Genomic DNA, 16,163 nt, shown 5'->3' with positions numbered 1-16,163 from the left:
TGGTAGTCCCCTTCTTTTAGTAGATTTGTTAAGGGGAGGAGTTAAGGGAGAGGTAGAAGAACTGAGATCTTCTTGCTAGCCCTGAGGCCTGAGGGCTTCCAAAGTACCAGTCACCAAGGCTTCAGATACACAGGGGCAAGTCTCAGGGTCCTGGAGAGAGAAAGAAGGAAAAAAAGTATTTAATAAAGGACATTCAGACATAGAACTGAATATTAGAATTATTCTACATCGCATGCCAAAGGTACCTGTTTTTACTACACAGGAATATGAAGTAGTTTTTTCAGAATGGGCCTGTCAAACCCTCTGAAAGAGCAGCACACTGGAAGTCACAAACCTGGGTCTTGTTTTGGCTCCACTCTTTACTGGGCTGGGTGACTTTGGCTGAGCTATTAAACATTCCTTGGCCTGAATTTCCTTCATTGGGAATAATACCTGTCCTGCCTGCCTCACAGGGTTGCTGGAAGATCTGATGAGATAATGGACCTAACCTCCCTGAAAAACCCATAAAATACTCCTCAAATACCTTGAAGGTCACCTCCTTTCTTTAGCTATCACACTGCACATCCCTCTTCCAAGTAGGATAGCCCTGACGGGGAGAGGATGGGGAAGGGATTAAGTGTCCTAGAAGGTAAAGCTAGACATCTCAGTCAGGCATTATGGGCTCACCAGCCCCCATGGATACCAAGTTGTTTCTTGTGTTGGATCTAAGACTTTCCTCCTACTACTCACGCTTATCTCTTCCTGTTCTGCCTGAAGATTTTCTCTACCTGCTGAAACATGATATTATTTTTAGTGTTTATCCACTATTGAAGAACATGACCCAAAGTTGCCAAATTATTATCGCTGGAGTCTAGAGTCCAAGTGTGATAAAAACCAAGTTTCTGTTTTTCGAAGGGACGAAGGAGAGAGCAATCCCTTGAACCCCTTTATTTATAAAGTTTCAATCTCTTCCTTAACCTGTCCCAGGCTCAGCTTATTTTGCATCCTAAGAGAATTTTTTGTGGGGCGGGGAGCTATTTTGGAGAGAAGTAGCTGCATCTGTATTAAATACGTGTAAAGAGGTCAGCCTTAATTCAGGAACATTTGTTAAGTGTGCTTTTAATAATGGAAGGAGGATAAAGAGTTGCAATTAGGATAAGATTTGGAAAACATCAGGGAAGTTTGGTTTTATGGTGGGAAAAAGTCATCTAGGTCTTCCAAGCTGCTCTCTTAGGTCTTCTCCACCCTAGGCATTTACCTTGCCTCGTTTATTTTCCTTCTCTGTACTCCAAGCACTTTCAATTATGGACATCCTCTCTTGGCTCTGAACTTGGATAAATGCTACCTTGTTAGCCCATAATACCATTAATTATATTAATGATTAATAGCTAATTAGTCATAATGCTGTAATACAATAGAGGCTTCCTTTCTTGCAGCAGCTCTATGTCTCAAGCGCAGACACATCCCCTTCCCTATTCTTGGCCACAGAAAAAGCTCGGCTCTCAATGTTTTCCGACACTCTGAAAGTCTATTTCTCCAGTTTTTACTAGCTGTCTTATTCATCTGGCCAATGATCACGACTGCTTATATTCTGCCTTCTTTACTTCTGTCCTCTGTCACTCACACTGCCCTCCGGTAACAAGGAGGCCACAGTCAAGATTTTTTTTTTTTACCTTATTTCATCGATCAAAGGTTCTTTTACTTTTAAATCTTACTTGGGCCCACTTTTTTACTTTGGCCCCTTCTTCACTTTACCGTTGCCTAATCATAACCCGCCTCCTATTTCGTGGAGTCCCACAGCCCCTGCCCAAAGCTCCCTCCCACTCTCCGTTTTGGCTTCCTTTTAGCAACCACGGCCCCAGACCCAGGCAGAGCGGTGCGCACGCGCAGTCCACGCCTTTACCTGGGCGCTCGGGAGTGGGCGGAGTGGGAGAGGGCGGGGGTGGAGCGGGAGTCGGCAGTTATCTGGGCGGCAGAGCGCTCACAATGTGGCAGGAGGGAGAAAAGGTGCACTAGGGCCGGCCCCGGGGGCCGCGCATGCGCGCCGCCGCACCCAGCGGCCGGGATGCCAGTGGGGCGGGCGGAGGGAGGTGTCGGGATCCCTGTTGGGCGGGGGGGCCGGCGAGGGAAGGGGCCGTGGGTGCGCGCGCGCGCTCTCGCCTCCGCCCTCCCTCCCTCCCTGCCCCCCTCTCTGCACACACATCCACACGCGCACACCCCCTCCCCTGCCTCCCTCCCCGCGCGCCGCCCGCCCCGCCGGCCCCGCTCGCCCTCGCGCGCTCGGAAGAGAGTCGCGAGACGTCGGAGCGGCGGCCACGTAGCGCTGCGGCGGCGGCGGCGGCGGCGGCGGTGGCGGCGGCCGAGGCCGGGTCTGCGGAGCGGCCCTGAGAACAGACGTTGGGCGGGGGGGAGGGGCCGCCCGGCCGGCGGTTGTTACTCGAGTGCCGCGGCTACAGGCCCCCCGCCGCAGGATGGACCGCCGAGGCAGCGGTCGGGGCGGCGGAGGCGGAGGCGGCCGGCCCGGGTGAGTAGGGGCCCCTGCCCCCCACGCACACGCCACAGTCGTGGCTGCGCCCCTTGCAGCTGCCCGCCTGGCCGGCCGGGGCTCTGGGCACCCGGTTAACCCTTCGCCGAGGCAGCTGCGTGCACTAGGCCGGAGCAGCCCCCATCCGGCTGGGAGGCCCGGGGCGCTGCGCTCCTCTGGCCCCGCGCTTGGGCCGGGGGCGCCGACTTCTGCTCCTTCGCCCCCTCCCTCCTGTTCCCGGGCCGGGCTCCAGTTTTGCATTGAGTCTGCTTGCCCCGAAGCCCGAGTGAAGGCTGGGGTTGCACGGGTTAGCGGGCCGAGGGTAGGTTTGCACCGGTCCTCCCGCGAGCATTCTCCTGCCCTGCAGCTGGTGGATTGCACCCACTGCTTCCCATGCCCTGCGGTTGCGCCCAAACCTCTAACCCCCGGGAGTATTGTGCCGCCCGAGATAAAATGCATCTAGTGTACAGCCGCCTAACACTCACCCCAGAGGGTAATGCAAACATCCCTCCACCCCCACCTCCTCCTCCCCTCCAATCAGGCTCTACTTAAGATTCTTAGATGGGAGTCTAAGGTACTAGCACCCTCTTAACACCGGCACACAACATGTTCATTGTCGAAGGATGTCTCCTGTAGAAATGATAAATGCCCCTGCCTCACCCTGGAAGTCTGTCTTCACGATTTAAGATCCCATATGCTCTTTTCTGAAGAGGGCCAGTCTTTGATCACGTCTAATACGTCCTTCCCCCACAAAACACAAACACATTCTGATTGCCGAGCAGCCTCTGTCATTGCGATCCATTGTCAGGAATGGCTTGTGCCAATCAAAGGAATGCATTTTGCCTTTGGAAAAGGATGCTTTACACAATCATGTTCTCAGGATGTTCCAGCGTAAGTCTGTCTTTGACCCCCGATTGTCCCCATGTTCAAGCATCATAATTATAGTGTCTCCCTTATGCATCTCCCTTGGACCCTCAGTAATACCTGAGTGATGCTTTTTCCCAGTTAATTAGATACAGAGGATCTGTGGGAATGTATTTTGTTGTAATGTTAAACACCTGTCGTCAGGGCAGAATAGGGTAATTTTGGGGGAAGAATGTCTGTGTATTTTTTTCCAGAAATGGCCTGGCCTGTATTGTTCTGAGAATGGCAACTAGCATATGCTTTGTTGACAACATGTGTATGTTTAGGGAATGAAGAGCTGCTGTGGCTGGCGTGTGTGTGCGTGCATATGTGTGTGTGTACGTGTGCTGAATGCAGGTGATGTTCCCCTGTACAGCTGATTTCAGAGTGGTGAGTTGCACTGTGATCCTGAGAGCTGACAGGCAGGTTGGTTGGTTGTATCAGGACCGTGCACATGTATTCAAGTAGATACTACTGTTAGTATAATGTTATTTAAAATGTTCACTGCTGAGATTCAGTGAACCTGGAAATGTCTACTTCAATAGTTCTTAACCTTTCTTTGGGGTCATTGAAGCCCGTAGGGCCACCTTCTCAGAGAAATAGACACATAATTTTGCATGTAATTACAATGATCTTGAAGCTGGTCCTGGGACCTCAGGTTAAGATCTGTATTATGCAAAAGTGAAAGGAACTTGAGTTTTGTGTTTTGCTTTTTTTTTTTCTTAAGGATTTGGTCCTAGGCAATAATCAACAAAGTAGATTATATATGTATTTTTGTGTTTTGTCATTTGCTTACAGTGAGTTAGATATTTGTATCATTTCCCTGTCTTCCTGTAGAAAAGGAGAGATGTATGTGAGAGTTTCAGAAAAGTTAAAACTGGAGTCAAAATAATTTATCTAAATTTGACCAGTTGATAGAGTATGTTCATTGCACTATATTTTAAAGGTAGCAGATTTCAACAGCAAAGTCAGTGGTCTGTTTTATGCTTATCATGAATTTTTATGTGTTGGTTGAAGTCGATCTGATGATCTCTTAAAAGAAGGTTTTAGCATTCTCATAGTAGAGCACCTGCTCTGTGAAGATTTTTTCAGCTTTATGAAATACAATTTTATGGCTTTATTCAGGGTGATGTCATCAGAGTCATCCATTTTTTAAATTTTATTTTAATGGAAGGCTTTTAATCGTAGTTAGAGAGTTTAGTCGTCATGTTTAAAATTTAGAACTAGGGATGAACATTACACCGTTCTATCAATAAGTAGGGGATAACTATCAGCTACTACTCTTGTATAAATCACTCTGCACCGAGACTTTGACTTTTGATCATTTTTCAATCAAGAGACATTTCCCAGCTTGTTATAGTGTTTTAATAGGTAGTGACATTAAAGAAGAGCACACACACACACACACCCCATCCAAACAAAACAAACAGAAAAATAAAGAAGCACAGCCCCCAGCTCTCCAGGAGCTTAACAATTCTGACAATTTTTTTCACGTAATCCTTTGAGATTTCCATATTTTTTGCATTTGGAAGGGTTCTGAGAGGTTAAGGAATTTATGGTATTAACAGCTTTTTGGAATGCAAGGGAACCTTGGAATCTTGGACTCTTCTATGCACCTGAAGAATAGCATTTATTCTAATAATTATGGAGTATACCCTACGAAGTTTGAAAACATGCTGAGATTGCATATATTGTATTTTTTATTATCTAATAAATATGCTTGAAGTGGCTTATATTACAGGTTACATTTTTTGTTCATGCCATGCCTGAAGTTTTACTGTCGGAAATTATTTGCCTATCCTAAATCCAAACCATTTCAAAGTTGCAAATATGTCACTTTTCTTTGTCAGCATAGTATAGTGACAGATCATTAAAATCTCAGGACAGGGTGCTTCCTTGGCTTTTAATGTTGCAGAACCTCTTCTAACCAGTCACTTACCTAGTTAAACACCCACACACCACAGAGCAGCTGATCATATAACATATGGCTGTGAGAAGAGCATTCTCTCTGCCAGATTCAGAGCTTGGAAGCTGGAAAACAATTGCACAGCAGTGAACACTTAGGAATAGTGGTGCCAGCAACTCACTCATTAATACAAACAGCTTGCTTTAGTTTCTTCAACACTCTTCTTAAGACACCCTTCCCTTAGGAGGTTTCAGATCAGCAGTTCCTACTCAAGGGAAGCAGCACCTACTTTCTGCAACTATGCCTCAAGATCTGATTCTTGCCACCCAGAGCTGTTTCCATTTCTGCTCTAAGTATGGGAAGTAATCTCGTAGTGTGGTAAGAAAATACTTTTCAAGTCTGTAGAAAAAAATGTATGTTAGTAATGCTACTGATGTTATTTTGTTTTTGCATGTCCGAAGCCTATAGAAGAAGTGAACTGTTAAAAAAAAAAAAAAGCCCTTTTCTCAAGGATTTTAGATAATTTCACCAAAAATGTGAAGATACTCTTGAGTTTCATTTCCTTTGTAAAAAGCCAGTTGAGAGACAGCCAACAACAACAACAAAAAACCTGTGGATCTCTTGCATTTTGAACCATAGCCTTTGGAACTAGTTATCCTAAAGGAGGTGACTGCATTTCCTTGCTGGGAATTCTTGGGTCTTGTGCTACAGTTTTAGCTATATTTTTCTCAGCTGTTGTCATCCTTTCCGACAAAGTAAATTCAAGTTAGCACTTGAATTTACTTTGATAGAGGTGAACTGGTATTGCAGTTAGTGACTGACTTTAGCTGAAGGAAGATCAGGGTTATGCTTCTTTGGAACCAGGCAGAACCTTGGGTTTGAATTCCAGCCCTACCGTATATTGGCTTTATGGAAGAGGGCAAGTCACCCTTACCTTTCTGGCCTCAATTTCCTTATCAGCAGAATGGGATTTTATATGAGAATTAGAGATAATATATACAAGCTTCTAGCACAGTTCTTGGCAACATATTAAAGACTCAATAAATGGTAAGACGTGTGATGGGGAGTGTAACTGCAGATCTTTTTGGCTTATAAGGTTTAAAAGTCTGGCACTGCAATCTGCATACTTTCATTTGTGCAGATTTGAGATGAAAAAATTGCAAATATTTGTCTTGGAGCATACATACCTTAGTCTTGCAGGTGCAGTGTGGAACTTTGATTTGTTACTCTCTGGCTGGCTGAACTTGGTAGAGACAGTAAAACTTAGCTCGGAATTCTACAGTCACCCACAGGCTGTGCTTGTTTTAAACCTAATCAGAGCTTATGTGGTGAAAGGGGTGTTTTAGGACATGAACGTATCTCAGTGAGTTCTGTGTCCAGAATTGAATCACGTGTAAAGCTTTGTGTAAATTTGCATGGTTAATGCAAGCCATAAAGCGCTTGGTCCAGTTAGTGAAAACATCAGATGCTTATTTTAGTTAATCTGTTTGTTTATATAGCCGTTATCTTTGATTTTTGCAAATACTTTTGAACATTTTCTCTTAAGGAATTCCCATTGCTCTTTGGAGGGTTTGCTGATAAAATCTTACTAGAGCTATAGGTTTGAGTGCCGTAGGCATTTTTGCTTTGGTAGGAGAAGGAAAGAAAGGTAAGGTCCCTTTACCTGTCAGATTTTATCAACTGTCCACTTTAGACCTATATCTACAGATTGTGCGTGTAGTTCCTAGCCTTGTTTTTAGCCAGAAGGCAGTTTTATGGTAAACTATGACATCATCCTTTTCTTTTCTTAACAGTTTAAGAGATCGATTGCTTTAAAAAGTAGATTCGAGGGCATGGTTAGACTTTTATCCAGTGCATAGAGCTTTTAAAATAGGACTTCTTGGGTTCTATAGAACTAAAATATTCTGTCATTTTTGCAGGATATCATTGTGATAAGTCTGTGAGCCCACAAAAGTTACTTATAGACTTTTCAGATAAGATAGACAAGCTTCAGTAATACATCAGGATTTACCTCAAGGGACTCCTGTAATCCTTATTTTCTTTTATTCTTGAGCCACCTCTAGGGGCTTGCCCATCAGTAGACTCAGTCATTGGATTGCTGATAAAGAAGGATTGGCAAGTAATGGTCTTAGCCTCACTGTAGATTTTGTAGAACACTTGAAAAAACGTAATCATGGCCAGAATGTTTAATAATAACAGCACTTACGCTATGTGACTAACTAAACAAATAAAATTTAGATGATCGAGTTAAATATTTTTTACTCAACTGTAATACATTGTGGAAGTAAACTTTTTCTTGGGGGTTTGCTATTTTTTTTTTAACTCATTTTTTTTTCTGGTTTACTAGAGTCAACTAGTAGCTAGTTGCTTCTGTCAGTTTCTTGATAAACCAATCATTGCATGGTGAGGAGGGATCCTTGGAAAAGAACCGAAATGGAAATGATGCAAAGAATGACAATGTAGCCTAAATTTTTGGTCTTTACTATGTAGGTGGCATCAGAGGGTTGACCCTTAGCTGGATTTCACAAAGATATACAGTGCTGGCTGATTCCTTTTGTCTTTAATGCTAGTGAAGAATATAGTCTTTAACACACTTATACTTTTCAGCTTTGAAATTTTGATGCAGATTTGGGGATTCAGTGGAGCATAACTTCTTAATTATACTGCATGACTTACAAAATGAGTTTTATAACTAGGCCTTATGAATTGTTTTCACCCTTTTTAATATACCGTTTTAATATATCAGTGGCCTTTGAACATTAAACCCTTGGCAAAATGTGGGGTTTTTTGTTCTGAAGTGGTCGCAAGGAGAGTGTTGGTGACCTGAATTATGTGGATAAATCTGTATTTTTTTTTTTTTCCTTTTTCTCTTAAGAGTATGACCCAGATGCCCAGAGACTTTTCTTGTATTAACGTACCATTACAGCTGGAGTTTGAAGTTACCTTGTCTGCAAGGTCCTCCTGGTAGAAAGCTCTACTGTTTCCTTTTTTCTTTCTTCTTCCCTTTTCTTCCTTTCTTAGCATTCAGATTCATTAAATTAACTCACCAAAATTTGGAAAAAACTATCCATCAGTATAGAATTGGTTAAATAAATTAGGGTGTATTCATGAAATAGAATAAATTTTATATAACTACAAAAAAGAACGAGGAAACCTTATATTTTGCTGTGGAAAATCTAAGCTATATTGTTAATGAAAATAACTGGCATATAACAAACAGTGCATAGAATCTGTTACTGTTTATATAAAAATTGGGGTGAGAGAGTGATTATATTTGGGGATATTCCTACATATCAGAAACTAATAATCAGTTTAATTAGAAACTAATAATATTGGTTGTCAGTAGGGGGAGTGAACTGGATGACTGAGGAAACTAGGTTGGAGGGAGATTCTTCACTGTATTATTTTTTTTTAAGTAAAGTTTTTATTGAAGTAGATAATAACAGAAAAGTAGAGAAATCATAGGTGTACACAGAAAAATCACAGAATCTTTTCTGTGTAATCAGCAGATTGTATAGATTATTTCTAGAACAAGAAATAGACTAACATCCCAGAAGCCTCTCCTGTCCTCTCCTAGTTACTGCTCTCCCAAAAGTATCATCGTAGATTAGGTTTGCTTGTTTTTTGAGCTTCATAAAAGTAGAATACAGTATGTATTCATTTGTGTATGATTTGGCTAGTGCGAATAATGCTTCTCTTCACTGTATACTCTTCTGTACTTAAAACTTTTGATCCATGTGAATGAATATCAAATAATTTTTTTATTTTAAAAGTATCTCCCAGTTGATCCATAGGAAAACTATAATGTCCTATTTTAAGATAAATACTAAGATACTCGGTGGAGCAAAATCATTTCAAACCATTTTATTTTTACATTCTCAAAGACCTGGCTTGAATTTTCACAATATTAAGAGGGTTCCCAAGCCAAACTAACAGAAAACCCCGTATTTTGTCCGTACAGAGGGGTTGAGTATAATGGGAAGTGTCTTAAAAATAATTACAACTCTCGAAAGATATGTTTTTGTAACTGCTAAATATTTATTTTACTATCTCATTTCATAATGTTGAAATCACAGTCCTTCCTGAATTGCCAGTTATCAAAGATATTTTTACTTAATGTAATTTTTATAATGCTGTATGTTTAAACTCTTTGGAAACCCACAGCTTTAAACAAATAGCAACATGAAAAACTTAAATATAGCTAACCTTGTTTTGAATATTTAGAAATTTGGTAGACTGTCAACCAGTTGGTGACATGTAATTGTATATATGTACCCCATTGCACTTTAATAACTGCTAAAGTATCATCATTTATTAAAAACTGTATATTTGATCAAATTTTTTGCTTTAATTGCAGTAATACCATTCCCCCCTGTTTTTTGGCCAAACGTGGAAATAATGATAAAGGTATAAAGCTGTAAAGCAGTGGTTTTCATCCAAGAGCGATTTTTCCTCCAGGCAACATCTGGCAGTGCCTGGACTCATATTTGATTGTCATTGGTGGGGCTGAGGTATAGTTTTGGCATCTAGTGCATAGAGGCCAGGTATGCTGCTAAATATCCTACAGTACACCAGACAGCCCCCCACAACAAAGAATTATCTGGTCTAAAATACCAACTGTGCTGAGGTTGAGAAACTCTGCTGTAAAGCAACTAGTTTCTAAACTGATGCTACTAGGCAGGTAGCAATTTTAGCACTGGTTTTGTTAGATTTTGCATATGAAACAAATTTAGTTTATCTAGTCTAGGGGAGAAATAAGCCAGGTAATTTTCTAAATAGTAATAGGGTTTTAAATGTGAAGACTGATTTTAGTAGAAGTTTTAGTGGACAAGTCATCTTTTTTTTAATAGGCTATAGTTTCCTTGTGGGTAAGGCTAGATTATCTTGGAATAGAGCTGTTATCTAAAAAAGTTATTCACAAAGAGAAAAAGTCTTTATATATATTATATAGGTATAATTTTTTCAAAAGCAGATATATTTTTACTTTTATGATCCTAAGATGTATCTTGCTCTGTTCTAAAAGAAAATATTTGGCTGTTTGACATAAAATATATTTAAATATTTTATAATATGGTAACTTAAAAATATATTGCTAAGTGAGAGAATGTTTAAATTTGGATAATACATGCATAGTAGAAAAATGTTCTAATTTTAGTTTTTAATTTTTTTAAATGATCTAATTTTAAATGGTAATTTCTTCCTGTAAGGTGTGATAAAGAATATATACACTTCTGCATCTATTCTAACTTGTCAGGTATTATAACAAGATATAAAAGATAGTTTGTTATGTTTTCTGGTCTCTTCTCAACCTTTTCGTCACCTCAAATCGTAAGTTAGGTATTTTCTTTTCCTAAAAGATGACTTATGTCTCTAAGGCCAGGTGGTGCTCTGAGAGCAAAAGACATGTCCAGAGATGCCAACTGTTGTAGGGTTGGATTGTTCTAAATCTAGAACTGTTGTTCAGTTAATTCCCTATAGCACTATTTCTCAAACTTTCTGACCATGATCCACAGTAAGCAGTGCATGCGTGTCCACGTGTATTCACTTGCGTTCATACCCCCACCAACATCTGAAACAAGAGCTTCATGAAACAGTATTTACCCTTACTATCTCTGAGGCAGTCTGTTATTTTTCATTCTATTCTATTTCATTTTAAAAAATTGAGTTGGGTTAGGCAGCTTGAAAATCACTAACCTATATAGTGCTATTAACAAAAAGTATTTTCTCAAAGTAAATGTTAAGCAAATGCTTACTAGATTAAATGGGGTTAGGCAGGAGTGATAAAAATGTATGTTTAGAAGTATGAGTTTGAAGTAGAAAGCTAAAAAATGTGACATGCAGAAAATCATTATATATATATATATATGACCTTAACTTACTCCATATAGATGGATACTGCTTAAAGACCTAAAACTCTGCAAGTGTTATGTTTGGATCCTCATTTTGCCTAGCATTTAAGCTATGATCTCCTAAGAGGTAGTATACCAACTATTTCTTGGTACACACACACACAGGCTACCTGTTTATTCATCAAGTTAGGCAGAACTGAGAGGATTAGTAAATATAAAGAGATTTTTTAAACTCTGTGGTATAACTTTTAACACAAAGCCTGGTTTAAACAATAATTTACTTGTGGAGAGTGGTTACAGAATAAAAATACAGCAAGACTCAGTAGTGAGCATTTTCTTCAGACTCTGGGCTTGGACTATATTTCAGAGGCATCTCTATCATCAGAAAAGCAATCATCAGAACCTGGTTTTCCGGGACACAATTAAGTTACTTGATTGGAGTTGTCTTGCATATCTTTACCCAAAGTTACATATCCTGCGTATATGTCCATATTTTTATTTACTTACTTAACAAAACCTTTACATAGCATTTATCATTTAATTCTCATGTAACTCTTTGAGGTACATATTATTACCCCCATTTTGCCAACAGAGAAATTGAGACAAAGAGGTTATGGAACTCGCCAAGCTGAATGTGTGCTTTTCTTGGCTTTGCTATCTTGTAAGAGAAGACCTGTGCAGTCATTTTATTTTGTTAATTGAAAAATTTGTTTCTAAAATCCATAAATGTTTTTTGGCTGTTAGAAACCTGAGATTGAGTCATTTGTTTTAATTTTTAAATTAATATACAGTAAAATTGACATTTTGGTGTACATACATTTATGTGAATATCAGTATGTGTGTAGATTCACGTAACCTTTACCACAATCAGGATACAAAACTGTTCCATCACCCAAAAAACCCCTTCCTGTAGTCCCTTTGCATTCATATTCTCCCCCACCCTCCACCTCTGGAAACCACTGATCTGTCATCCATCACTATAGTCTTGTCTTTTGAAGACTCTTATATAAATGGCCTCATATAACCTTTTGAGACTAGCTTCTTTTACTCTGCTTAATGTCTTTGTGATTCATCCAAAGTTTTGTGTGTATCAGCGGTTTATTCTTTTTTTATTGCTAAGTAATATTCCATTTTGTGGCTGTACCGCAGATTGTTTATCATTCAACAGCTGGAGGACATTTGCATCGTTTCCAGTTTTCGATGATTATGAACAGAGTGGGTGTGCTCTTTTGCATCCCCACCAGAAACATATGAAAGTTCCAGTTCTGGGTCTTTGTCAGCACTTGATATTGTCAACATTTTTTTTTTTTATTTTAGTCATTCTAATAGGTAAATAGGAATAATTCATTTTGAGCCTTATGACCAGAACCTAGATGATAGGCCCAGCTCTGCCTTTGACCTAGCTGTTGACCTTAGAGGAGCCATTTAACTTTTCTGAGCCTCTTCTTTCCTCATCTCTCATATCATAGAGAATAGTGAACGTGTTATTAAGTTCTATTGCAGCTCCTAAATTCATTGATAGGGAAAGAAATCCTTGGCAAGAGGACATATTTGTGTTTGCTGTGCAAGAAAATCTATTGACTGATCTCAGCTAACATAGACATTATAAGCAGTATATATATTTATATGTAAAATCCATATGAAATAACTTGATATTTATAGCTATAGTTTGTCCTTTTGAGCTAAACATAATAATACTACGATGGTTATTATGTCATATCTGTAAGCTAAAATTATGTAGCTAATGTTGCAATTAACATTGACAACCCATAGTCTGGCTAATGTCTGATGTTTTTATACTATAACTATTTCTTAGCTTTCTAGGGTTATAGTTTACAGTAAGTTTAATAACATTTTGCCATTTTCTGTCATGAATAGGGGATCGCTTTTTCTTAATGTCTTATTTGAGTGAGAAATGAATTGCTTCTTTATATAGCATTGAAAAGAAAATATATACATGCTTATTTAAAACTACTTAAGGATTACAGAAAAATATAAAGAAAAAAAAGTATCTCTTTCACCCTTACCCTTCCATATCCTGAGATACCTCTCAGTATGAATGTTCACATCATACATGGATGTACGTGGTCTTACATTATGAGATTGCATGCTCCTGTCCCAACATGTTCTTTAGTCTTTTTTTTTCAATGTGGATATATTTTTGTGTCAGTTAATATAAATCTGTATTATAATTTAGATGATTGCATAGTATGCTAGTGTCTGTGTGTCCCATTGTTTATATTTCAATAATAATTTTTAATAATAAGTAGTGCTAGATAGTAATCTTTAAGGGCTTAGAAGAAAAAGGCAATAATATTTGTTTTACTTTGGCTTGTAAAACAATAAAAATGTTGCTTTCATCAAAAATGAAAGCAAAGGTGTTTTAATTAACAAGGGGGTACCAATTATTCTAAAAATAAAACATTCTCCCCGCCCCCCAAAATAAAGAAAGAACTATAATGAATACTTTTGTATACACATGGCGTTCCAATGGTGAATTATTTTTTTGATAGCTGGGTCCAAAAATTTGTACACTTCACACTTAGGAAAATAGTGCTAAACTATTCTAAGTAAGGTCATTCCATATTCACATAGTATTACGAGCTATAGTTGGCCATGGCAATTAATGTCAGAAGTCAGTTGAGTTATCTTGGCATTAGCCAGTTTGGGATTTAAGCCATAAAACATATCTACACATGTTTGTACGTGGCTCCTCCTGAAAAAACCCAGCCCATTTGCTAATTGATAGTTTTTACCAAGTAAATCTGAGAATGTTTAAAAACATCAAAGCTTAAACAGTCAGTTGTAAAAAATCTTCACTTCTGAGAAAAATAGATAAACAACCTGCTTCTTTAATGCAAAGAAAATCTTTTAACTAGTGATTGTAACTCAGTTTGTTATTCCAATAAGTTCTCTTTTTTAAATTTATAAATAAATTTTAAATTTTGAAATAATTTTACATTTATAGAAGACTTGCAAAGAAAGTACCAGTATACCTCTCATGCAGTTCCCCCTGTTGATAAAGCCGTACACAAACTAAGAAACCAGCATTGATACGTTACTGTCAACTACAGATTTGATTCAGATTTCACTAGTTTTCCAACTAACATTCTTTTTCTATTTAGAAACCTCTTAAATTAGGCTTTTAAACTCTGTACTTAAGTAAGCTTGAAGATCTGCTCATAGCAAAATTTTAGTCATACATATGTATGTACCATATATAATGTGTCTGGATCTCTGTATTTGTTTAAACCAGGTTACCTTTGACATTAATATCTTTGAAAGTTATCTTTCGACATTCAGACAGTTCTACTCAAGGCCATTTTGGGGTAGCATTGAAGATATTTTTCTCCTCCCTTTTCGTAGTCTTTGCAGAAACATAATTTATAACATCGGTGAGTAGCTCTTGTCCAGTGGACCCTTTTCAGTAGTTATAAGTCCCTATCTCCAGGAGCACATGGAAAGTAGCCACCTTTTGTTTATTAGGAAATTAACTTGTCTGTTAATTGAAAGTAATAGTTAAGAGTCTGCCATGCTGGCTGATTTCTCTGTAATGTCTTGCTCTGAGAGAATTTCAGTATTAAGCAGTTCTCTAAGAAAAAGGTCCTGGCCTTCAGGTAGAATACTGTTATAAATAGGGCAGTACTTGGGTGTCTTTCACGCCATGTTTGCTAACGCAAAGAATCCCTCCCGAGGCAGACCTAGGCATCCAAACTCACTATGTTAATTTGAATTATTCCTTAAAACAGTGTAGGAAGAGGAGGAAGAAATTGGCAACATAAGGTAGACATGGATTTTTAAAAATCACTTTCCTCCCAGCTTAAATGGAACTCTTGAGTATTCCTTCCATTAGCATACCACATTTTTTTAAAAAGAAATAAACCTCTTAAACGTGAGGTTTGGAGCCTCAGTCAGAGGCTAGCTGCTTTATTTGGATCTTCCACAAACTTGACCATAAAATAACAAAATCAGTAGCATCCTGGAACTGTAGCATTCTTGTTTTAGAAACAATAAAATGTACAGTTTAGCATTGAGGACACGTGATATTTGCTGACTCAGGGTGGAAAGAGCAAACCAGGGAAGGAAGAAGGTGGGTTTTCATTTAACAGTGAGAACCATGGTTATGGCCTGTGCTTACATCCGACTTTTATACAGCGAAGTGCTTCAGACCATTGTACTCACGGTAATAATACCACCACAACACTGAATAAGAAGAGAATCCTGGCCACCTTATAGTAGCGCAAATTTAGAAAACCATCTAAAACGGTCTTCTGCTCACTCTTAAACCTCTCTGTAAACATGCCTGTACTTTGTTTGGATAACAGTCTCTTAGTTGGACCTGTATATACAAAGGTGGCAGAACATGGTGTGTAGTGTGTCAGCTGGAAAACACATGTAAAGCAGCTTTAATACCAGCTCCTACTAAAACATTGGCTATGCATTTGAGCAATATAGGTCTAAAACCTTAACCTGTAGCCAGAGCTACATAGTAAGTTCCACATGAAGACAAAAGTTTTTGGTTCACTTTCATTGTTCTGTCCTTGAAAACTTAAAAGGTAAATTAGTGTCTGGGATACAGTAATGACTGCTGTCTAGAAGGTTGAGTTTTAATCTTGACTGAGTGACGCTCTTACTAGGAAAATTGTTTTACTTGTAACATGTTTTACTGCTAACGTGAACATATTTGGGATTAGAGTTTCATTAAATCAGAAATATACTGCATTGCTTATGTTATAGTTTTTAAAGATATGAAATTTTTGTATGAAGAGGAAATTAAATATAGTCATAATATGGGGGGATTTTTATACTTTTTATGTCATCTGTAATTCCTTAGTCATATCAAAAGATTAATTTAGATTTAAATGTAGTTGTTATTATAAAATACTTTTTCTCCATTGTTAGGTCATAGTGTCCCATGTTTCAAAATTATGGTATTTTAGTTTTTCAAAGGAAATAATACTGCTTTTGAAAAAAATTTTATGTTATAGAAATTCTCAAATAC

General features: G+C 38.7%; 1 protein-coding gene across 2 annotated transcripts in view; it reads left to right on the top strand.

Moving 5' to 3' along the window:
- Positions 1 to 2,294: 2,294 nt before the first annotated feature.
- ZNF652 (zinc finger protein 652) overlaps positions 2,295 to 16,163 on the top strand; it is a 56,701-nt gene continuing 42,832 nt past the window's right edge. The window contains exon 1 of one of the 2 annotated variants that reach the window (XM_039873779.1): positions 2,295 to 2,503. The gene's annotated coding sequence lies outside the window, so the exon portion shown is untranslated. Of the gene's footprint in view, positions 2,504 to 2,581; positions 3,395 to 16,163 lie in introns of those variants that run through there. The other variant, XM_039873780.1, reaches the window with a different exon arrangement.

This window comes from Pteropus medius, unplaced genomic scaffold (assembly GCF_902729225.1).
Source record: "Pteropus medius unplaced genomic scaffold, Ma_sr-lr_union100, whole genome shotgun sequence".
NCBI classification, from domain to species: domain Eukaryota; kingdom Metazoa; phylum Chordata; class Mammalia; order Chiroptera; family Pteropodidae; genus Pteropus; species Pteropus medius.
This window is presented reverse-complemented; position numbering and strand designations above follow the sequence as displayed.